The following is a 25,209-nucleotide window of genomic DNA, read 5'->3' on the forward strand; positions in this document are numbered from 1 at the left end:
CCCTTTTTCAAAATTTCCTCATGGAAGAAATATGAAGGGGCTGTTGTTTTGGTGTAATGGATTAAGATACAGTTTGCAGCAATGGTATCTAATATGTGAGTACCGCCTCAGATCCAGCTGCTGTACTTCTGATCCAACTCCCTGATGCTACAACCTGGGAAAGCCACAGAATATGATCCCAGTGCTTCAGCCTGTCACCCACTGTGAGACCTGGATGGAATTCCAGGCTCCTGGCACATGTTCACCCCAGCCTATATGGAAAGCCTAAATAATAAGGATAGAGGAAAGGAGAGGAACATACTCCATTCAATCAGGAGCGAAGGGCCTCAGAAACCTAAGTGGATACCACTTAAGTATCATGGTTCAAAAGCACCTGACATCACCTAACGGTGAGTGAACACTCATTTCTACAAGAAGCAAATTTGAAGAGGTAACTTAGATATGAATGAAGCTAGACATTCATTAAATCAATGAGACCTCTACACAAAAGAATCCTGAAGATAAAGAATCCAGAGGACTGGATCAATAAAACATACTTCTTTCTGCCCGCCCCCCATTGCTTCCTGCTCTGCCTTTCAAAGCAAAGAAATACTTCTAACAACAGTTGATCATTGTTAAAATTGGTCGGTCATTTCTATTTGATGGCACTATTTAACACATTTCATCTATATTGTCATTTTTTAGACTTTCAAAAACTAAATTAAGTAACACTAATTTTGTGGAATGAGATTTAAGACAGATAAAAATGTGCTATCCATGTTCTTATCATAATTAAGGTAGAACTGGGAATTGAAAGGCATCTGACTCTAGAACTTACAGTATTGAAATAACCTGGCCTAAAACTTGACTCTTCTGTGCAACACTGATTCCTCTGGCTATGGCAATGAAAAAAATATACTGATTCATTTACTTTTTCCTTAGAGAAGTTAAGATGTTTTCGTTTTACTGCAGATTCTCTGACCATACAATTCAGATCACTTGCTTTGAGCCTTGTTCTGAGTGACAGGTGTAAAAAGATGGTAACAGCACTGTTACTCTTATCAAGGTGGATACTTTCATCAGAGCAACCTACCCAGGTTTGGAGGCTTAAGTGGCCAGGAACTGAAAGGGTATCATTTAGCAAAAAAAATGAGTTAATTGCACTGCCAGAATAGATTGTAAGGCTTCTAGCCTCTCTGTAAAGTATTTGCTCTTTATGTTTTTAACTTTTTAACTGAAAAATTGATTATAAAGTAAACAGAAACACAAATCTTTTCTTCTAGCAGAAAATACTCAGCTTTACATAAAAGGAAATATCATAATAACCCAATGCTAAGAGCAAATAATGCAGAACCAAATGAGGATACATTTAATAGTAAAGAAATATCTCTAAAGCCTTTTGAGAGCTAGAACAGTTTTTAATTTACTCAATATGTATTGTATAGAGCTGGTTATCCCTTCTTGAGTATTTATTAAGGTCAGTGGAATATAGATAAGGAAGGTACTTGCTTCAAGGTCTTTATTAAAAATAAGTACACACTTATCCATAAGAACGATGCATAAACTATTCACTGGAATATTGAGGAGCTGCATCAATTAAAAAGTGATGCAGTCATAAGCTTCTAAAAGAAATATCTTTTATTTAAAACTCTGCATTTTAAATTGGTTTATATTAGAGTATCGCTAAGGACACTCCAGCTCTACCATTACAACAGCAATCTGATCATGAACTCTCCAAGACAGCAAGTGGTTTGAAATGGAGCGAAAAAAAAAAGGAAAAGACTACTTTTTGCATTGCGCACTCATTTTTCTCCTCTACCCTTTTATTTTGAGATCAAAGAATATTGCTTTCCCCTGCTGCATAAAAATGGAACCTGGAGGAAAAGGACACTTAATTTTCCCACGTTTTGGAGAAACGCAGTTACTAGCAAGGTGAATAATCTTTCGTAGGGTTTGGTGTTTACTGTGTGTACCATCTCACCCCATTATTCCTCAGCTTACGTAAGAACATCACTCAGAAGGAATTCAAATGCTTCTGCACAAATGAGTAGACTCCTAGAGAAAGCTCATTCCTTCTAATAGTGCTATTTTGAAAGCAAATTACAAGACTCTTCCTCCTCAACTGCAAGGCAGAGTCCCCACTTATGTGTTTATGGTGTCAAATCAGGAGCTTTTCAGCATACTTCTTTGAACATCATTATCATTGTTAGTGCCCTGGGTCTTCATATTGCCTTATGCTCCTGAGAAACAGAGAAATTGACAGAACACCACTGGTGGGAATACTGCAATCACACGTTAACATGTTTTACTATGGCCCTAAGAATAATAAATTATTAATAAATACATACCTATTATATTTAAATAGCTCAGTTTATAGGATATATTCATATAAATATATAATGCTTTCCTACTCTTCATTTCAATGCAGTAAAGTGCATTGGATATATACAGAAAGATCTTCCTTTCACTGGTCTACTCCCCAAGTGGCTACAACCCACCAAAGCTAAGCCAATCCAAAGCCAGGAGCCAGAAGTTTCTTCTGAGTCTCCTACATGGATATAGGGTCCCAAGGCTTTGGCCCATTCTCTGCTGTTTTCCTAGATCACAAGCAGTGAGCTGTACGGGAAGGGGGGAGCAGGGACACAAACCGACATCCATATGGGATCCCGCCATGTTTGCAAGGTGAGGATTTAGCCACTGGGCCGCCATACCAGGCCAGAATATTTTTCAGTTGTCTTTTTATCTCAGCAAAAATATCTATTCACTTGGTATAAAAACTGAAAAAATGATCTGAAAGGCTGAAAGGCTCCTTGCCCCACTTCCCATACCAATTGTTGACTTTGCCAACATGTGCTAGTGAGCATCATAGTCAACAAGAGCATCACTGAACATGGATGCTTTTCCTTGTTTTCTTTTAATTTTTGTTTGGCACTTAATAATTTACATATTTATGGGATACAATGATGTTTTGATATGTGTAAACATTGCGTAACAATTCAATTGCATCACCACCATACACATGATTTTAAACATTTAACATTTCTTTATGATGAAAATATTCAAAAGAATATTTTATCTTTTTATAAATACACAATCCATTATTGCTAACAGTAGTCACCCAATTGTGCAACAGACACCAGAACTTCTAACTCTGATCTAATGATGGGGTAGGAGGAGGGCTGTGTATTTCCTCCCTTAATGTTTTTCTCCTGTATCTGTTGTTCTCTGTGTTGTCAGTATCATACTCAGGGAACAGGGGCAGTTTTACAAATTCATATTTAGCCTTACTTACCATACTACAAATTAATGTAACCCAATTATGTTTGTAAGAAGACAAAGAAAATAAACTCAGGATGTTGAATCCAATGTACCTTGTTTATCACCTGCAGATGTGACAAGCAGCTACAGGAATAATAGAAAGCACACAACTGGAGAGAAGATAGGAAGAAAGTCAATTGATCTAAATATCAGTTTGATTTGATTGACTAGCCACTTGAATGGCAAAGAAGTTTGCAAGTAAGTTTGTGAAATAAACTGACATTCGGGAAAATGATCAGATGCTTTGTGTGGGAATGGATGGGATGTGTGTTTTTGTGTGCATGTGGGTGTGTGTGTGTTGGAGAAAAGAAAGAGCAAAGGAGTACCCAGATCAGAGGAAATTAAAAAAGAGAATAAATATGTAGGGTTTTTTCCCCCAAACTCTGATATATGTTACACTCACATCCTAATACTACACATTATTATTTGCAAAATATATATGTATATATATATATAATATGTATACACACTCATATTTTTCTCTTCATCAATGTATTATGAAAGTATGCCTAATCATTTTTGCATCAAAGATTTAAGAACTGGTGATGTTTTTTTTCATCTTTGTCAGCTTGATTCTCATTATAAAAATCTTATCCCTAGGATGGATTCAATCTAAGTTTCTAAAAAGGAAAACATGGGATAAATCCATTTATGTGAGAACTGCTGATGGTTTACAGGCCATCAGATTTCAAAATAATTGTAAATTGTTTAGTGTCAGCTAATTGTATGCGTGAATAGAAAGGCAACTCACCTGGTTCTTAACTCCTTTCTTGATCCAGACTTTTTTGAAGTGGATTCTAAGATAACCATCAAGGTATCTTGTCTCCTACTCCCTCACTTTGAACAGAGATGAAAGGTAAAGAAACAGCCACGACAATATGCAGGTGCTAGGGAATAAGGCAGTGAGGTTGTGGCCAACAAAGTATTGACTGCTCCGTGATCATCCAGGAGCTGAGTCTAAGACAAGGTGCTTTGAAGATAAAAATATGTCATCTGTGGAGGCAAAAAGAGCAGACGGTAGTAGTCAAAGTTTAGGGAGGACGCAGTCTATTAAGAGAACTGGAAGTACCTGCTCAACAGAAATTACTGGAAATAAAACTCCACACAACTAAAACGATGTGTTTTTCTGAATAATTATAATTTGATATTTTATAAATATCCTGAAGGTGCTATCCCTGAGAGGTAAGGGCCAACCTGACAACCAGGCCTTTCTAGTAAAAAACTAATTTTGAACAGTCTGTTTAGAATTTGGGGTGGCAAAGAAACACAGATTTTCCAAGTGAGCAGTGCATCCTGGCAATTTAGCAGGGTAACTGTACGAGGTTAAAAAAATTGTCCCCTCTTTCATCCTTTTTTGTCTTGTCTTTAAATAGAGAAGAGCAAGTCTAAATGATATGAAACTTCCTTTTTGTCCCCATAATAAACCTATTCTTCTCTTGCTATGCATCTGCCCTATACTGATGACAATAGTAAACTCATAACAATTGAGAAATACTTATCATTTTAGTTCAAAAGAGAAATGCACAGAAGATACCAAAAATATAGGAAACACTGATGCAATCTCTCAGATTACAGCAAGGAAGCTTTATATATGTATATATACATTTGGAGGAGTCTTTCTTTACGTCTCAAAAACTACACAACGTAGACAATTGTCAGCTCCAACAAGGTAAATGTCTTCGAAAACAGGATGCAAATATTTAGTTCCACAGAGAATGAAATTGGTTTTCCCATTGTGGAATGGTCAAGCCATGTAATTATTGAGGAGGTTAAAGGGGGCTTAGATAAATAGAAATAGCATCAGAAATAAAGTGTCTTCAGCTATGGCAGTTGGGGAAAACAAACATCAATAATGAATACATACATTCTTACATTTTTCAAGTATTCAGTCTATTGAGATAGAGATCTAGGATGCTTTCTGATTTGCTTTCTTGTTGTTTTTCTCAAGAAAAATAAGAGACAAAGTCATATCAAAGGAGGTCTATTAAAAGGGGAAATATACCCGAGAGGGGATAACTCCTGCTTGTGCATAGGGCAAATGAGTACCACACAGCAAGCACTCAGTTGAAGTCTGGGTTTATGTAGGGCATCACTGAACTGGCTTGTGTGGGTTTTTTTTCGTGCAGGTCAAAGGTAGGGGAGGGGTTGGAACTGAATTGGGTGAGGTGAAAAGCAGTGGTTGGGAACCTAGAATGTGTTTAAGGCACTTGGAGAAAATAGCAGAACATCTCAGTGGGGTCTGCTTTCAATCACATAGGCTGGTGTCTGAGGAAGACAGCAAAGGCCTGACTCTATTTATAGTGTAAGCCAGGGTATCCTGAGTGTGCTGGCACTGGGGGAGATTACAAAAGAGGTGCCCAGGAGTGCAGGGTTGAACTGGTTGAGAATGATGATGGAGAAAGTGTCCCCTTGGAAAGGCTCTGGAGTTACCTAGTCAGGAAATTGAGATAAGCTCAAACTTTGGTTCTTGCTCCATCAACTTATTTTACAGCTTTTTAGAGCTAACAAAAGTGACAATCATATAGAGCAGATGAGGGTTGTGCAAGAAAAACTATGGCTGCTCAGAAGAATCAAGAGTAGGTAAGAATTGTTGGGCAAAAGGGAGAATGAAGTGGAGATAGTTGAAAGATAAAAGCAAAAGAACAATCTTATTGTAGCAGGATTTTCCCCTGGGAGAGGGGAGAGTGTGGATGGAGACCTTCTAACATTTGTAGCTCTGATCCTGGGCTCTTAGTCTCAATGCAAGATCAAGACACTCACTGGTATGCTTTACATAAATGCAAAACAGTCTTGTGCAAGCAATAGAGTCATCATGAACACTCTGCAGGAGACCAATATTTTTCAGTTTATATATATATATATGTATTGAAATACTATATAGCATTCCATAAATGTATTAGTTAAAAATTTAAAATACTATGAATTTCCTCAAATATTAAGGTTAGCATAATTTAATGATCTTGAAGATTTGCTTATGCACCAATTAACCTAAATAATTGATTCTGAGATAAGATTTTACTTACTCATCAAGAGATGTGCTCCGTGACATGTGCTTAAGTAGCATTTAAGTCTCTCTGGGCTGCTATCACAAAATGTGACAAACTGGGTGCTATATATACAACAAGCATTTACTTCTTATAATTCAAGTGTTTGATGAAAGCCAGTTCCTCCCAGATGGTGCCTGATGCCTTCTGGTTGCAAACTCACACGGAGCATGGGGAAATTTAGCTATGTAACACTTACTTTATGGGGGATCAATCTCTTTCTGAGACTGCTATGTTCATGGTCTGATTACTTGGAAGTCATCTACTTCTTAAGACTACCACATTGGGAATTAGGTTTCAACATGTGAATTTTATAAGGGTATAAACATAGCTTAGGGGAAAAGTAAAAGATGAGTTTTAGGAGGAAAACAGAAGTTTAATTAATAAAATACCTTAATCCTTAGACTATAGTATAGGCTATCTATTGTATTTAATCCTCAGTTGCTTTGAGTAAATGAAATACCAGCTGTATGTGTGACACTCTTACATAGTAATAAATACACAGAGACTCAGTCACCCAGAATCATTACTGAGGTGTGTTTCCTCTACATTTCCCCTGCAGCAATCTGTATCACCTTCCACTGTGCTGATACAAATAGCAAATGGACTAAAAGAATCCCTGGGGACTGAGGAATTCCACTGAGAAGAAATAGATCCTTTGAGAGATAACCATTGACCCTAAAGTCCTTTACAGATCATTTAACACACACACACACACACACACACACACACACACACACACAATCATGATTTACCACAGTTGTCACAAATTTGCAGTGTTTAATTAAAGATTCCTCAAAAATACTACAGTCCTGAATATAATACTTATTTTATGAGCCTACAATAGGGGGCATAAGACAGCAAATAGCTAAGATTATTGGTGTTAAAATCACATTTCCAGGCTGGCATAGTAGTAAATAGGCCAATCCTTTGCCTCTGGTGCTGGCATCCCATATGAACACCAGTTCAAGTCCTAGTCCCTTCAATTCCAATCCAGCTAATGCCCTGGGCAGGACCGCAGAGAATTCTCCAAGGCCTTGGGCCCCTGGGCCCTCATGGAAGACCACAAGGAAGCTCCTGGCTTCAGGCCAGCCCAGCACTGGCTGTAGTGGCCATTTGGGGAGTGAAGCAGCAGATGAAAGAGCTCTTTCTCTGTTTCTCCCTCTTTCTGTAACTCTGACTTGCAGGCAAACATAACAAATCTTTGAAGAAGCACATACATTATATATCTGCTGCCTACTGCTTAAAACTGGTGAGTTGCTTAAGCACAGTAAGCCTCAGTTTCCTCATTTATACTTAATAGGACATTCCAAAAGCTTTAGCTAATATTAGTTATTACTATATTTTTTAGACTATAACTTAAAAAAGAAATTGAGGAAGACCTCAAAAGATGGAGAAACATACCATGCTCCTGGATAGGTAAAATCAATATCATTAAAATGTCCATACTACCAAAAGCAATATATACATTCAATGCAATCTCAATCAAATTATCTAAAACATTCTTCATAGAATTGGAAAAAATGATGCAGAGGTTCATCTGGAAACACAAAAAACCACGAATAGCTAGAACCATCCTGAAGAATAGGAACTTAACAGGGGGAATCACAGTTCCAGACCTCTGGACATACTACAGGGCGGTGGTTATCAAAACAGCCTGGTACTGGCACAAAGATAGCGAGGGGGATCAGTGGAGCGGAATAGAAGCAACAGAAGGGAACTCACACAGATACAGCCAAATAATCTTTGACAAAAAAAAAAAAAAAAGACGACAATCCATGCAAATGGGTAGGTCTCTTCAATAAATGCTATTGGGACAACTGCATGATATCCTGCAAAAACAAGAAGATAGACCCACATCTCTCACCATACACTAAGATCAAATCTAAATGGATAAAAGACTTAAACCTACACCCAGAAACCTTCAAACATTTGGAAGAAAATGTTGGAAACACCCTGCAAGATTTAGGTGTAGGCCCTGATTTCCTAAAAACAACAACAACAACAAAAAACACCAGAAGCAAAGCAATCAAGACCAAAATAAACAAATGGGATTACATCAAACTAAGAAGCTTCTGTACAGCAAAGGAAACAATCAACAAAGTAAAAAAGCAACCCACAGAATGGGAGAAGATCTTTGCACACTACATAGGTGATAGGGGGCTAATCTCCAGAATATACAAATATTTCCAGAACAACCAAAACACCAAAACAAACAAACCACTCAAGAAATGGGCATGGGAAATGGGCAGACATTTCACAAATGAACAAATCCAAATGGCAAACAAACATATGAAAAAAAATGCTCAAGTTCCCTGGCAATAAGGGAAATCCAAATTAAGACATCAATGAGGTACCACCTAACGCCAGTAAAAATGGCTCACATACAAAAAAACCACCAACAACACTTGCTGGCGAGGATGTGGGGAAAAGGGAACCATACTCCACTGTTGGTGGGACTGCAGGTTGGTACTTATATTTTGTTAACACACACAGAATCCAAGAAAAGTATATGATAGTGGGGTGTTAGTATAAAATTAAAACAAACATTGGTTTAACGTGTTTTTGACTCATGACCAACAGGATAATCATCTCAAGAGATTTTGTAGACCAGCTCTACCCAACAGAAATATGTGAACCATAAGCATAGCTAAAAATTTTCTAGGAGTTCCCCCCTAAGTATTTAAATTATTATTGATTTTAAAGTTGTTACCAAAATATTTTAAAAGATACTGGTATGAAGTCATTGCAATCCAATGTTTGTTTTCATAGCTCATTTTGATGTGTCATAGACCAATTTCAAGTGCTATTCTTAGTTATTGGGCATTTCTGTACCAGAATATAGACCACAAATGCCTGGGGTGCATGCTATATTTCCTTCCCTCATTTCTTCTAAAAATTAATTTATCCATATATTTGCTTATTTGCAGAGCAGAATGTCAATGAAAGAGGCTCACACATCATCAGAGATCTTCTACCATCTGGTGATTCATATCCTGAAGGGCCAGGCTCTACCAGGGTGTAGCAAATCCAGGAATTACATTTGGATATGCTTCAGGAATGACAGCAACTCAAGTACCTTGGTCATCATTGCTATATCCCAGGAGCAGTATTAAATAGATGGATCAAAAGCACAAAATGACCAGGACTTAAACCAATCCCTCTAATAGAGGATGCGGATGCCACACATATTGGCTTAACCTACTACGTCACAATGTCCTCCAGATAATTCCTTCTCTGTCACTTATACAAGGCTTGTCATTCATTTCTGCTCTATCTTTTCTTGAACCCAGTCAGCTTCTCAATTTAAGACACAGTCTATTACTATTATTTTTTAATGTTAATGGAAATTTGACCCTCTAAAAATGTCACAATAACGAGCCTGAAACAGAACATTTTTCTTTAGTCAAACTATGCCTCCAACTATGGCAGTACAAGATAATTTGCCACATGAATTGATTATCGTATATCATTGACTTCTGCAGAAGAAATACATCATGCGGTGCGGTGGCCTAGCAGCTAAAGTCCTCATCTGGGAAGTGCCTGGATCCCATATGGGCGCCAGTTCTAATCCTGGTGGCTCTACTTTCCTTCCAGCTTCCTGCTTGTGAATCGGGAAAGCAGTCGAGGATGGCCCAACACCTTGGGACACTGCACCCTGGCTCCTGGTTTCGGATCAGCACAGCACCAGCTGTTGCACTCACTTGGGGAGTGAATCATTGGACAGAAGATACTTCTGTCTGTGTCTCATCTTCTCTGAATATCTGACTTTGCAATAAAAATAAATAAATCTTAAAAAAAAAAGAAATAGATCATCCTAGACAGATGGTTTAAGGAAAATCTCTAAGAACTGATCTCTCATTTTGTTTGCAGCAAGGTATAAACTTGTTTGTAAACATGTATTTGAATACGTTATTATTTAGCACTCAATATAAGATATAATCCTTTCTGAACAAGCACATGGAAGCTCAGATTAGGAAACCTTCATCTAATTATTTGATAAAGGACAGAATCCTTCCTTTTCTTTTTTTTTTTCTGTATCTTCTACTTTTATTTCTCTCATTTCTCTCTCTCTTTTTCTCTCTTGTATTCACTTAGAGATGCATTTAAGATAAACCAATAACCATTTGCAGGTACTATATACAGAGACTTGAAACAATTATTTCTCCATCATGCACCTGTAGGTAAAAGTTTAGTACTAAATAGAACCTGCCCAGTTTTGAGGATGCCTTTCAGTAACATATTCTTCAAATCCATCAGAGAAGGATGCTTCTGTGACAGAGTAGAATCATCTTTTCTCAGGAATGTGATAGCTATTTTTCTATAGAGTGCTAAATTTAGAAAAAATTCAGGAAGAGTACAGGTAGTCACTGAACGGATCAAGCCTGCCTTTCCACACACTTGTCTGATGCTGGTCCCTTTACTATATAAAAGTGTACATTCTCATGCTTCTTTCTGCTCTAGCGATTTCTTATAAGCTTTTTGTAAAACAACATCAGGCATTATCCTTGTGGAAGAAAGCTTTTACTGAGACCACAGAGCAGCTCATTTAACTGGGAAGTTTGCAGGTGGGTGTGCTCCCAGGCACCAACAACTGTTATAATTGGGTACAAAATTCCATAAGGAATGTCAATGTATAAATTGACAGCATTTTGGGCCAAATATCAGGGTGATACTAATCTTTCAGGAAGAAAATTGTTACCTGCATTGAATAGTCAAGGGAAAGTGGTACAAACCTGTATAACCCAATTTTTTCCTTCATTTACTCACCAATATGACAACTTTTTAAAAATATATTTTTATTTTGAATTTTGAATTGTGTGGTACAATTTTGTGTAGGCTGGGATTCACCCCCAAACTCCCACTCCCTATCAGATTTTTCCTATTTTGTTACAATAGTGTAGTCCTTCATAAGGAATCATAATTCTATCAGTCTCTTTGTGGGGCTCAGGGGCAAAGAGGTCACTAAGTCAATAAGATGGCGACTAACAGTCCAGGTCACTGGTGGGCAAGATGGAGGCCAAGGACAGAGCCCTGGGTATGTACCTGGGAAGGAGTCACAACGTTTCAAAGAAATACTGACTGGCCAGGGCCATTTCACTCACCTACCCCGGCCTAAGTGAGGTGGCTTCTGCAGTCATGCTCCTAGTAATTGGCTCCTAGTTTCTCCCTTCCTGAAATTTCTGAAAGTCCTAGCCTGAGGCTATCCCTTACCCTATATAAGAATCTGAATTTCCCTAATAAATCGGAACTGCTTAGACAGAACACTTGTCCGTCTGTTTGTCTCTCATGGGCCGGGAGGCTGGGTGGCAGGCAGCAGGCTCATCCCCTCCGGCAACGGGGAACTAAAGGAATCTGTAGGGGAGACCCCGCATCTCTTATTTAAGTGTACCCCGACATTGTTGGTACAATGTCAGACAGTCCAGCATCCCATTGTCTACACATGTCCAACAGTTTCATTGGGAATCCATCTTTCGTCTGGATGCAGGGATGCATGTTCCATTATACCCCCACGTCTGTATATGATAGACCCCAGTACTCCATCACTAAATATTATCATAAGTGAGAAACCATGAAACAAGGTCAACAACTGGTATGAGTTAGAACAGCCACAATAACAACAACAGCAACAACAAATTACAGTACCATGAAAAATATGTACCACTGAGTAACCAACACATGAGTGACAAAAAGGGAACACAGAAATCTCTTGGGAAAAATGATGCCATTGTATAATTCATGAGCCTGTGATGAATTCAACTGGAGAAAAGAGATTATTTGAAATGAACCAAGCTGAAATTAAAAAAAAAACATCAAAACACATGGAATACAGACAAAAAAGCGAACAAACAATCAAAAAACAGTATGGATTGGACTACTGGAGTTACATTTTCCATGTTGGTTTCCTTATACAAGAGAGAAAATATGGTATTTGTTCTTTTGTGATTGACTCATTTCACCGAGCATAATGGTCTCTAGTTGGGATCACCTGGTTGTAAATAGAATAGTTTCATTCTTTTGAATAATTGAATAATATTCCATGTGGTTTAGTTGAAATGTTGTTTTCTTTGGAAATGGTAACAAGTTAAATATGAAAACTATTTAAGTCTTTCCCAGTTAAAGGTATAATGTGTCCTCCATTGATCTTAGATAGATTCTTAAACAAAACATAGAAACAGCATAAAGCTGTATTCTAAAAATTAAACATCAGCTTTTTTTCTCCACAACCAGCCTAGGATAATTTTCTTTGTTGTGTAATAATCCAAACAACAATGGTCTAGGACTTCTGACTTCTGACCTGAAATGGATTTCCTTTTCATGACACTAACTTGGAAGTGGGGAAAAGGGAGCTTATGCTGCCAGGCAGAAGGCAGTGATCTTTTTCCTTCAGAAATGATTTTTACAGTATAACCCATACATATAAATCAACTAGAACATTTCGTTCCTATAAAAGTATTGACCTTTGAGAAAAGATTTATGTATTATACCTTGACTTACGCAGGTATTTTTCCAATTCTGACACCTTCAGTTCAAGGTCTCAGAGCCAAACTATGTTTGAAGTATTATTTATCCCTTTATTATTTATTATTCTTGAGAACCTTCTAATGTGTTTCATTGATTTGTTCATTTTGCATCTTACAAGGCAGGCCATCTGTTTAAGTGTGTTGACATTCCCATTGATTTTGAATAGCCTTCACTGTCTTTCTCCGTTTGGTCAGTATTGATAAGCACATTCTCAAATAAATAATTGAAAAGAGGATGTTTTCAATTTGTATCTAGTAGTTTTAACATCCAAACATGGACAAACACAGTATGGATACAGACAACTGCTATAGAGATAGAGTTGTCGCAGGAAGAATTATACGCAAGTGGATCACAATGATGGCTATTGGCACTTCTGTAGTAGTGCCTACACAAAATCAGTAGGTTATGGGAGAATTATGAAGACTTCACATGTCCCATTCAGCTCATCTTTTCCATAATAGCTGTTAGGAAAACCTAACATAGCATGATGGGACTTTACAACTTTCACTGGAGTACAGGGAGTCTGTGAAGCTTCTGTTTGGTTGAGGATGATGGAGTTGACATCCAGAACAAGAAACACAAACAGACTTAGGAAGATGGCATTTGTGTCTTAAATGGACTGAAGCAATAGAAATAGTTTTAATAATAATCAGGTGTGACTCCTAAAAATGGAGCAAGAACAGTATTCACAAATATTCAATAAGTAAAAAATTGTGGCAGAGCAGAAAGATTTAGGTGTGTCTGCTCGTCAACTGGGAACAAAGGGTGTGTAAACAATCAAGATACAGCTGTTGCTTAAATAATCCCTGCACAAATTCAATAACACAAATCCAGAAAATCAACTGTGTATACTTAGAATAAATGTATTAAGAAGTCACCTCAATTATTTTAAATTAGGACTTGGCTCAGATGTAGTAATATTTATGACCTTAAATAATTTCTTAGACTGCATGGATATAATAAGCATTGAAAACTAAGAGCCACTGTTTATGAATACTTTAAGATCTTTGCAATATACTTCCAAGTGGATTATCTCATCACTGCTATCAAGAATTAAGACTGCTATTATTTTTCTGGTTTGTGAGCTAATGTGAAGATTTGGAATACATATTAATAGAATGCTCACCCAGACAGTAATTAACCAGGCATTTTTCAAGCTCTTGTATTACACAACAAATTTAAGGATGGAAAATTCTTCACAGACCCTGAGACCTAGAAGACATACAATAACTGGCCATGCAATATCTCATCCAGTCAACAACTATTAAGAATAAGTTGATTTTACCTTATGATTTCCTTCTTAGTGGATAACTTTACACCCTATAAACAAAAACAAAGTATGATTATTGTTCTATTCCCAATAGCATTTTTGAAGTATCAAACACATTGAGAATGTTAATGTAGTATAATAATTGGAAGTTTCAAATCACTGAGTGGGTATTCACTGAAACTAACCTTTCCAATCACCAGCTGAGGTTCTGCTATTTTTTCCATTTCTAGATTTATTTACTTATGTATAAGTGAGTGGAGAGAAGTGGAGTGAAAGGAGAACTCAATATTCCATTCTCTGATTCTTTCCCTTAATGCCAGCAATCCAGGGATTGGCTTCGGGCTGCAGCCAAACATTCAGTCCAGGGTTCTCATGTGGCTGTCAGGGGACATAATCGCTTGAACTAGCACCTGCTGCCTCAACTATACCTTGAGTGTGCTGTGTAAAATGTAAGGTAAATATAAGCCTCACCTAGTTTATTTATAAATTGGGTCAGATTATTATTAATCCAATCACAGCTACCACTTGCATCGTTAAAATTCCATATGTGGCATCGTGGAATTTTACAATTCCTTTAGTATAGTAAAACTGCTTAGGTAGGTGTTACTGGTCTCTGTTTTGGGGTACTGCATTGGTCACTTGACTCCCACAGTGTACTGAGGAGTGTTAGTCTAAGCATCATTGGTCCAGTGAGGGGGTTCTGAGGCATCAAGTGATATCTTGCTGTTGGTATATATTAGGAATATAACAAAAGTATGAATTAAATACTGACACCACTGTATAAAGTAGAACTTTCAAAGACACTTCTATGAGAGGCAATTTTGTTCAGCAATTGACATCTATGCCTTCTCTTTTCAGAATTGTTATAATATAGATTATTGCTCTCCTTTCTTTCCAACAAGTAACAGCATAAAAACATTCTACTATTCTACCATGATTATGCTTCATGTTACTCATCAGTATTGTTGAACTATGTTTCCCAAAGTTTATGTGTCAGATCAGACATGCAATCCCAGTGCAACAACATGGAGATGTGTGACAGTATAGAGGGGATTGGTCCATGAGTACTAAACCTTCACACACTGATCTCATTACCACAGGAGTAAGATCATTATTAGCAAAGTCGGTTTAACTGCAAGAATGACCCTTTCTTGCTTACTTACTTTTCTACATTGTCTCCTTCCTTTCTGCCTTCCATCGTGCGGTGTTAAAGCAAAACGTTGACGTCTCGAAGTCTGATTTCCCAACCTAATGAATTGCAAAAATAATATTAAATTTCTGCTCAGTTTCAGGTACATTGCTACAGCAGCACACTCACACACACAAATGCACATAATACTGAAGATATTTTATTTGTTTGATGTAAGTATTTAATTCAACTCTGACCTTCAGGCCAAATCATCACTCCAGAAACAATCAAGGACCCTAATATAAGTGATCTGGAAATTATTTTTTTTGGTGTCACTATCACTAACATTGTGAAGCTTGGGCCACAGTCCATGTCTCCTCTTTAATTGTATTTTTTGCCCTTGGACTGCTCTTCTTTTCCAGTCCTGTGGCTGCAAACAATACCACCAAAGCCATTGCTCATGAAATACTTCAAGCCTTTGGGAAATCCCTACATTTAACCTAGAAAATCCAATAACCCTCATCTCACAGATAATCTCTAGAAATCTTGTCATCAAAGCAAACCATTAATTGCATGATAAATAATAGAACACAAGCTAACAAAAAGCCCAACATGTTACAATAGCTTAATTCCAAATCACTCTTTTGGAGCAAATGGTAATATGATTTTGAGTCATTAAGACCATCTAGGGTTCAATTTCCACTTCTATAAATTGCAGGAGATGGAGCAGATAATATATTTCAACACTGCTTGATATTTTTTGGTAGTAATTCTTTAAAGCAACTGGAAAACAAAACAGTGAACATTTTAAAAAGGAATAGTTTTATTTATTAGAAAGGCAGATTACAGAAGAGTCTCTCCGTTATTTGGTTCACTCCCCCTAATGGCAGTAAAAGTGAGGACTTAACCAGGCTAAGTCAGGAGCCAGGTATATCATCAAGTGCCCAAGCACGTAGGCCATCTTCTCTGACTTTCCCAGGTGCATTCACAGGCGGCTGCATTAGAGATGGAACAGCCTAGTATTGAACAAGGTTTCATATGGGTTGCCACTCTTACAAGTGGTGGCTTAACCTGTTACGCTGCAAGGCTGGTCCCAATAGTAAACATTTTAACAAAAGGTAAATAAATAAATACTCTGAAACCATTGAGCAAGTGTTTGTCACAGTGGTTAGCAAGCCATGTGTAATGCCTGCTGGATGCAGTTTGTGAAAAAACAAACAAATGAACAAAAAACAAAAAGCACTGTGTTATTTCATAAAGAACAAGATAGACTATCCCTGGAATCTTGAGTTCATAGATTGTTGGTACTGGAGACCAAAGTCAGACTCAAATGGACTTCCATTTGGCCAACCCACTTTTGTAATCTTTTATAATCTTTATACTGTCTGTTTCATTTCTTATTTTTTTGACTGCATGTTGTCTTCCTCCCCAACACAGTTCATGCCTCACAGCTTATGGTAATGCCAATATCCAGTTGTCAGAAGTCCTAAGTTCAAGTCCTGGCTCTGCTGCACATTAAAGCTTCATGTTGATGCACACTGTGGAAGGCAACAGATGATGGTCGTGTAATTGGATTTCTGATATTCCTATGGGAGACCTGGATTGGGTTCCATTTCCTGAGTTAGGCATGGTTGTTTTTGACATCTGGGGAATTAACCAGTAGATGGGAGAGTTCTCTATCTCCTCTTGTCTCAAGAAAAAAAAAAAACTTAAACAATTATTTTGTTTTGATATGATATGTGTCTATATATATATGTAATGCTTCCTTTTTAACAATTTTAAATGTGCAATTTGCTGGCACTCTATTCACAATGTGGTACAATCCTTGTTGGTATCTTTAACTTTGAAACCATTAAATAGCAATTCCATATTTCATCTTCCCATTAGTACCTGGAAATATCCATATTTATTCTCTCTGTATGGTTTGCCTATCCTGGATATTTCATTTAACAAGGGTCAAGCAACATTTCTTTTTCATATGTGTTTGACATTTCACCTAGCAAAATGTTGGCAGGGTTCATCACTGTTATAACATATGTATCAGAATTTCCATATTCAGTCTAAGAATATTAGGCCATCACATACATACACTACACTATTTTTTTCCCTATTGAGTTGCTGATGGATAGTTGATTTGTTTCTACGTTTTGACCATTGCAGATGATACTGTTGTGAACATTGACATGTAAGTATCTGAATCCATCATTTCAATTCTTTTAGGGTATATGCCTAGATGTGAAAAGAAACATGAAACTATATTCCACAGCTGCTTCACTTTTCACCTTGTGACCAGCAATATAAGAATTTCATTTTTATCACATCTTTATTATGCTAGCATCTTTCGTGATTACCAAAATAATTATACTCATCCTAGTTGTTGTTAAAGAATATCTTGCTTGGGTTTTCCTTGCATTTCTCAAGTGATTAGCATAATTCAGTGTTCTTTTACTTTTGGTCATTTGTATATATTACTTAAAAGATACATGTACTTACATAGTTTACCTATCTTTAAAAAGTATTTGTTTTTATTGTTGAAATGTTAAGACAAAGAAATATGAATTGTGCTCCTCTATCTCTTGCCTCCCATTTTTGCCAGCGAAATGCATATGTTAAAGACAGAACTTCAGTGTGATTAAGGCCCTCAAACAGACGATAAGGTGAAATAAGGTGATAAGGTTACACTACACTTCAAAGTGAATAAATTCATTATAAGAAATGGAAGAAATTATGGTGAAATATGTATGCACATGAACAAAGACCATCTGAAAACAGAATGTGGCCAACTGCAAGCCAAAAGGACTTGCCTCACGTTAAACAAAAACTCTTTGAGACCTTGATTTTTAATTTCCAGACACCGAGTGATGTGAAAATAAGCATTTGTTTGGACATAACATAGCATATTGCTATGATAGTTCTGATGATTTCAAATAATTCTTTCTTTTGGTAATTATCTTTATTTTATTAATAATTTGCTTGGCTGCATGAAAGCTATTAATTCTGATGTGATCTATTTTTCATTTTGTTATTCAACTTTGGGATCATATTTTAAAAAAGCATGACTCAAAAGTGTCACTGAAAGCATAATCTAAAGAGCAGCTTATTTTGGTTCAAAACCATACAGAATTTCATGCAATTGTTTTCCTAAAAATATTTCTTTTGAACTTTGTAAGGATCTCCTATACACTACAAAATCCATTGTCATGAATATTTACTCTTATCTTTCCTCTTCCTGAGAGTTTTAGGACTATAGCTCTTAGGTCATTAATTGATTTTGCATTTATACTTGTATATGATATGTGGCTCAACTTTATTATTTTTATGGAAACTGAATTGTACTTGAATACTTGTTGCTAAGATCATTATTTCTATTAAAATTTCTTAGCAATCTTGTCAATATCAATTGGTTACAGTCACATGAGTTTATTTTTGTACTATGAATTGTATTATGCTTATTCACATATTTGGAAATTTGTCACTACCATACCATTTTGGTTATGATAGTTTTGTAGTAAGTCGTGAAATTGGGAGGTATGAGTCTGATTCTTTTTCATTTTTCTAAACTGTTTTGTTTTTTGGGGGGAATCTTTTATAATTCCATATAAATTTGAGGACTGGCATTTGTTCTGAAAATTTCATAGCAATTGTATTAAACCTGTAAATTGATTAGGTAGCATTGACCTTTTAACAGCAGTAGGCTTTCTAATACATGGTCACAAATTCTTTCAATTTATCTAGGTATTTTTGAACTTATTGGTAATATTCATAATTCAATCTTCATATATTTCAATTTCTGACTAAATGAACTCATCTGTATTTTATATTTTTTAGGTTCTACCATGAGTATAACTCTCCTTAATTTGTTTTTAAGATTTTCATTGTAGGTAAAAATAATTGATTATAGTTATTGATCTTGTAACCTTCATTTTGTTAAATTTATTTAATTGTTCTAGTAATTTTCTTGTGAATTCCTAAGTTATTCTACTTAAAAAAAAAAACATTATCCAAGACTAGGGCAACTTCAATTATTTTCTTTCAATTCGAATGCCATTTACAACCTTTACTGCTTAATTGGTTTCAGTAGAACTTCCAGAATACTACTGGTGAAACCAGAAATCATTATGTTAAGGCAATAAGGGAGAAAGTTTTTATTCTCACCCAACATTGGGTACTATGTGTCATGTTTAATATCATTTTTTCATGAATACCTTTTTTAACTAGATCGTGTTCTTATGAAAAAGGTGTTGCATTTTCTCAATGTTTTTAATTTCATTTTCTTTACTAATCAAAATGGTTACTCTGATTTATTGTATTATGTACAACTTCTTTTGTATTCCTCAGATTAATGGCACTTAAATGCCATATAATCCTTTTAATATGTCACTCAATTAACTTGGTGTTATTTCTTGAGGATTGTTGAATCTTATCTATAGGGTGTAATAGTGTATAATATCATCTAGTGTGATGTCACTATTTTACTTTCTTATCAGAGTAACCCTGGACTCATAAATTAGAAGTAGCTCCTCTGCAATATAAATTAGAAGTAGCTCCTCTTCAATGTTTTGGGACATTATTCTTTAAAAGTAGTATAATTCACCGAACTGATCATATACTCTTATAATTTTCTTTTCTGTAATGATTTGTTTGCCACATTAGCATCTTTACATATTCTAAGTATGTTGACATTTTCTATTTCCTTTTGAGTCAGTTTTAAATTTTGTGTGTGTGTTTCTAAATATTAGTGCACAATTCTACAAAATCTAACATGTCAGCATCCAAATATCCATATTACTATTAAATAATTCTTCTGCTTCTGTAAGATCAATATTGATAGCTTCACTTTTATTTCTCATTGGAATTATTTGTATTTTCTGTCTTATACCACTTTTTTCAATCTAGCCTAAAAGTTGTTTCCAGTTTGGTTGATGTTTTAAGAAATTAATTTCAAGTCCATTATTCTCTTCTAAATTCAGTTTGTATCTAGATCAATCTTTATAATCTTTTTTACTTGATATTAACTACATGCATTCTTAATTTTATACTCAGATGTAAAGTTAAACTCTAGATGATATCTTATTTTTAAGCCATAAGTTTCCCTCTGAGTAATTCTCTACTATATTACTATGACCCAGACATTTTGATATATGATGTTTTCATTTTCATTCATGTTCAAATGTTTTTAAATGAATCCTGTAACTTATTCTTTGACTTACTGGTTATTTAATTGTCACATACCTTATTGATTTTTAGCTTCATTCCATTGTGATTTCAGAGACATTTTTGTAATTTCAATATGTGAAATTATTGCAACTGGCCTGGGGCTGAACATATTTATCATGGAAAGATTCTGTGTTCAGTAGTAAAGAATATGTGTTCTGCTGTTGGATGGAATGCTCCATGTAAATCAACTTAGTTGGAATACATTCTTTTACAATTTCTATATTTCCTTATTGATCTCTGCCAACACAAGCGCTCCTCAAGTTATAGTGGGTTTCCATCCAGATAAATCAAAGATACGTTGAAAGCATCACAAGTCAAAAATGAATTTAATATCTACTTTAGAGTATAAATCGTTTAAACTCATACCCAGCATTACAACAAAGCACTGTGCCACATCTTGCTAGCCTGAAAAGTGACCACAATTGAAAGAATGACTTATACTAAACTGTGGGGAGTCATGCAGTTGGGTCGGATGGCATGGGTGTGAGTGATGAGCAACCGCTCCTCGGTTAGCAAGGCTAAGAGGAGTTTCTAGCAGTGTGGCAAGGCCCGGCAGAAAGTCTCTGGTCACCTCACTGCTGCCTCACCCCATTGTATGGACACTCAATCACCTCTCTGATGTTTCATAGAATTCTCCTGAGGGTGTTGTTGTTGTTTTTCTGCTAACGTGGAGTGATTCCGTCACTGGTATGACACCTCAAATTGATCAATCATGTTATGATAAAAACTTCTTTAGCGACGTAAGGCTATGACACACAGCTAAAAGTATACAATAGTACAATTGAGCCCACAATGTCTCCAAACATCCTGTTATGTGCCCACTTTTGTCCTGAAGTTTGCCCTAATATAAGTAATGTTTTCCTTAAGAAATGGCTTGATAATATCTTGGAACTGATGGCAATCATGGAGGTACAAAGAGTTTGTTTACCATGCGCCTTGAACTGTTACAACACATGATATGATGCATTTTAGTTTCTCACTACAGAAAGTAACATGGGAAACAAATGTGAACCCCCTCAAAATGGCTTAAAATCTCAATTTTATACTGGCACTTATATTTAGGGAAAGAAAACATTTTATAAGATAAAAGGAAGTTTCTTGTAAAGGCCCTCTTTTTGTAGATTGACTGAGCTGCCTTGATCTCTCTCATTGCCCTTTATGGTTAGTGATGCATTAACCATGTGTTTATACGCTAAACAGAAAGCATAGCATTGTAACATTCACAAAAGAAGAGGAAAGAAAAAAATTGAAATTAATGAGACACAAAAATTTTAGAAGAGAAAATAACATATTTTGCCTATAGAGAAGAAAATATAAAAACCATGTTCAACTTTTCAGAATGCAAGCTGGATAAAGGAGGTAGAAGGACATATTTAGTGTTGAGACAAAAAGGCTAGAACTTTATATCTTGTGAAATTATCCTACAAAAATGAAAGAGAAGACCTTTACCAACAAATTTACCTCAAAGAAAAACTCTATGAAATACCTGTTTTTAAAGCAGTGCTAGAAATTTTTTTTAGAGGGAAACAAAAATAATACAGAAGAGGAACTTGGCCTTATCCTATGTAATGAATAATAACAAAGAAGGAATATTTGAAGCTAAATTTTAAAAGATCACTTATTTTCTTTTTCTTGATTGACCTGGCAGATAGCAATTTGCAATGATGTTTTATTATGCATGTTTATATCTTGTGAGTATTATACAATTCAGGAATACCAAACATATGCTTAAGTTCACTTATATGTAAGGGAAAACATGGCAGTGAGGATGCAGCATAGGAAGAAAGGATAGGAATTACTTTGTAATTACAGTGTTCTCAAATTGCATGTGAAATGATATGATGTCATTTAAAAGTAGGCTAGGGTTAGTTGTAAAGAAATTGAAAATTCGACAGAAATCACTAGGAACATAAAAAAATATGATTATAGCAAAGAAAGAGAAAAATGGACAATATAACCTACTTATTTTAAAGAATGGAAATGAAAAAACGTAGAAGACAAAATCAGAAATGAAGCAGTGTAGCAACTAAAAAAAATTACAAGTATAGTAGATAGTAAGTCAATTACAGTAGTGTTTTGCATAATAACAGGGAATGTTTTGAGAAATGCATTATTGGGTGAATTTTTTTCTTGTGTGAACATTTTAGTGTATAATTACATAGATCTAGATGGCATAACCTATGAAGTGTCTTGCTACTTGGTATATTTATATGGTTTATGAATGAATAAATGTTAGCTATATCTATATCTACTTGATTTTTCTGAGATTCTTGACTTGTTGATATTTACCATTAGACTGGAACATTCTATTATTGTTTCAAATATTTATTCTGTACCTTTCTTTTTTTTGACTCATATTATCCCTGCTATTCCTATATCCCTCTTGTAATTGTGCCACAATATTTAGATATTCCATACTACTTTTTTCCCCCAGTTATTCTTTGCACTTTTCAGTTTTGGAGATATGCATGTATTCTTAGAGATGTATTTCCAATCTAAGTCCAGTATTCTAGTAAGCCTATCAAAGGCATTCCTCATTTCTATTGCAAGTTTGTCTGTTTGTTAATAATTAGCACATCCTTTTTTTTTTCTTGAGATCTGGATATGTCTCTTATATCATCTTTGACTTGGTGCATTGTATCTACTTTTCTTTACTAGGTCTTTTACCATAAAATCATAGTGGATTTGAATTCCCTGTTGATTTTATATTCCTGCCATATATGACTCTAGTGCTTCCTCGGTTCTATCTTTTTTATCTTTACCTTTCAGTAAGTCTTGGACCTTTTTTTTAAACAGCTGTATACAACCATTGGGGTAAAAGGAACGACTTTAAGATGATTTTTAAAGTGTATTGCTTAGATTTTAGAGATCAGAGAAGCCTTCTATAATCTTGCGAGTGTGTCTGATTTGCTTAACGTACTTCTGGACTTCAAAAATATTTTTCAGGTGATTTTTTTTCCTTATCTTGGGTGAAACCAATGGTTGTAGAAAAAATGGAAGTGAATATTTCTATTCTCCCACATGGAAGAACAGCTGGGATTTGCTATTTTCCTTCCTGTTGACCAATTAAGATGTGACAAATTAGTCTCCCCGTTAACTAGTTTCTCTTAAGGGGAGGCCATGTTAGGAAGAGACTTCTCCATCACATTCAAAAATGTTTGTGTTTTCTTCTTCACTGAAAATATGAGAAGACTTCCCATGGGGAATCCCCACGTTTCTAAATTCTCAGATTTCTTATTCATAGCCATCTGCCTGTTTTGTTTCCTATCCAGATACTGCTTCTTCTGGTGGTTTTCTTTGCTTGTTTCTCTAGATATTGTAATCCTCTGTATCCTCCTATCTTTTCCAGTTTGAAAGATAATAGATCATATTGTCATTACATCTATTACAGATCTAAAAGGAATTTTTGATTTATTCAGTTTATACAAATTTACTTGTTGTGCCGTGGGGTGGTTACTAAAAGCTACATACAGAACTGGACGGGAGCACAGCTAATGCATATCATAATATAAACACATCTTTTCCAATTTAGCAAACTACTGAATAAATTTTACTTAATGAAATTATTTTTTGCACAAAATCAGGAGAGAAAACAGCAAGTAGTATAGTCACAAATAACCAAAAATGAAAACATATTTAGAAATATGTAACAATCACATAAAAAGTGACAAAAACATTAAAACATAGTAGATATGGAAGATAATAAGAATAAAGGAAATATTTTAAATATTATATTGTGATTTATTGAATTTGTCAGTATAAAAGCTTTTTTTACCTTTAAAATGCTTTTATTATAATTTTTTTTCATTTATTTGATCTCGTCTTATGACACAGTTTCATAGGCTCTGGAATTGCCCCAAACCCTCCCCATGCCCTCCCCCCATGTTGGATTCCTCCACATTGTGGCAGTAGTACAGTTCAAATTAAGTCATGGTTCCTTCATTGCAAGCATGTACCATGTATAGAGTCCAGCATTTTACTGTCCAAATAAATTCAACAGTTTCCTTGGGAGACCATCCCTGGTCTGAAAGTAGAGGTGGCAGAATATCATCCCCTCCAATGAAAAGCCCCAACATAACATAACAACAATTTACAACATTATGGAGTTAATTGACATGGTATTGAGTGACCAATATGTTAGAAAATGCAAGTTCCTGTTTTTTTTAAGGTTTATTTCTTTTTAATGGAAAGTCAGATATACAGAGAGGAGGAGAGACAGAGAGGAAGATCTTCCATTGATGATTCACTCCCCAAGCGGCCGCAACGGCTGGAGCTGAGCCAATCCGAAGCCAGGAGCCAGGAGATTCTTCTGGGTCTCCTACGCAGGTGAAGGATCCCAAGACCTTGGGCCATCCTCGACTGCTTTCCCAGGCCACAGACAGGGAGTTGGATGGGAAGCAGGGCTGCCGGGATTAGAACCAGCTCCCATATGCGATCCCGGACGTGCAAGGTGAGGACTTTAACTACTACGCTATTGCACCGAGCCCAGAAAATGCAAGTTCTTAACCACATACTGTGACTAATTCATTGACATTTCAATTTTAGTTTATACACAACCGACTGCTATACGCCTTAAAAAGTTTATAGGGTACTATTCAGCTGTCTTGTGTCTATTTTCATTTTTATATTTAGCAGCTTATAGTATTGAAGCATAATTTTTACTGAACTTGGTGAATTTTCAGATAGTCCAATCTGGCTTATAACTCTAACTAGGCATATGTTAACAA

Source organism: Ochotona princeps, chromosome 8 (genome assembly GCF_030435755.1).
Source record: "Ochotona princeps isolate mOchPri1 chromosome 8, mOchPri1.hap1, whole genome shotgun sequence".
NCBI lineage: Eukaryota > Metazoa > Chordata > Mammalia > Lagomorpha > Ochotonidae > Ochotona > Ochotona princeps.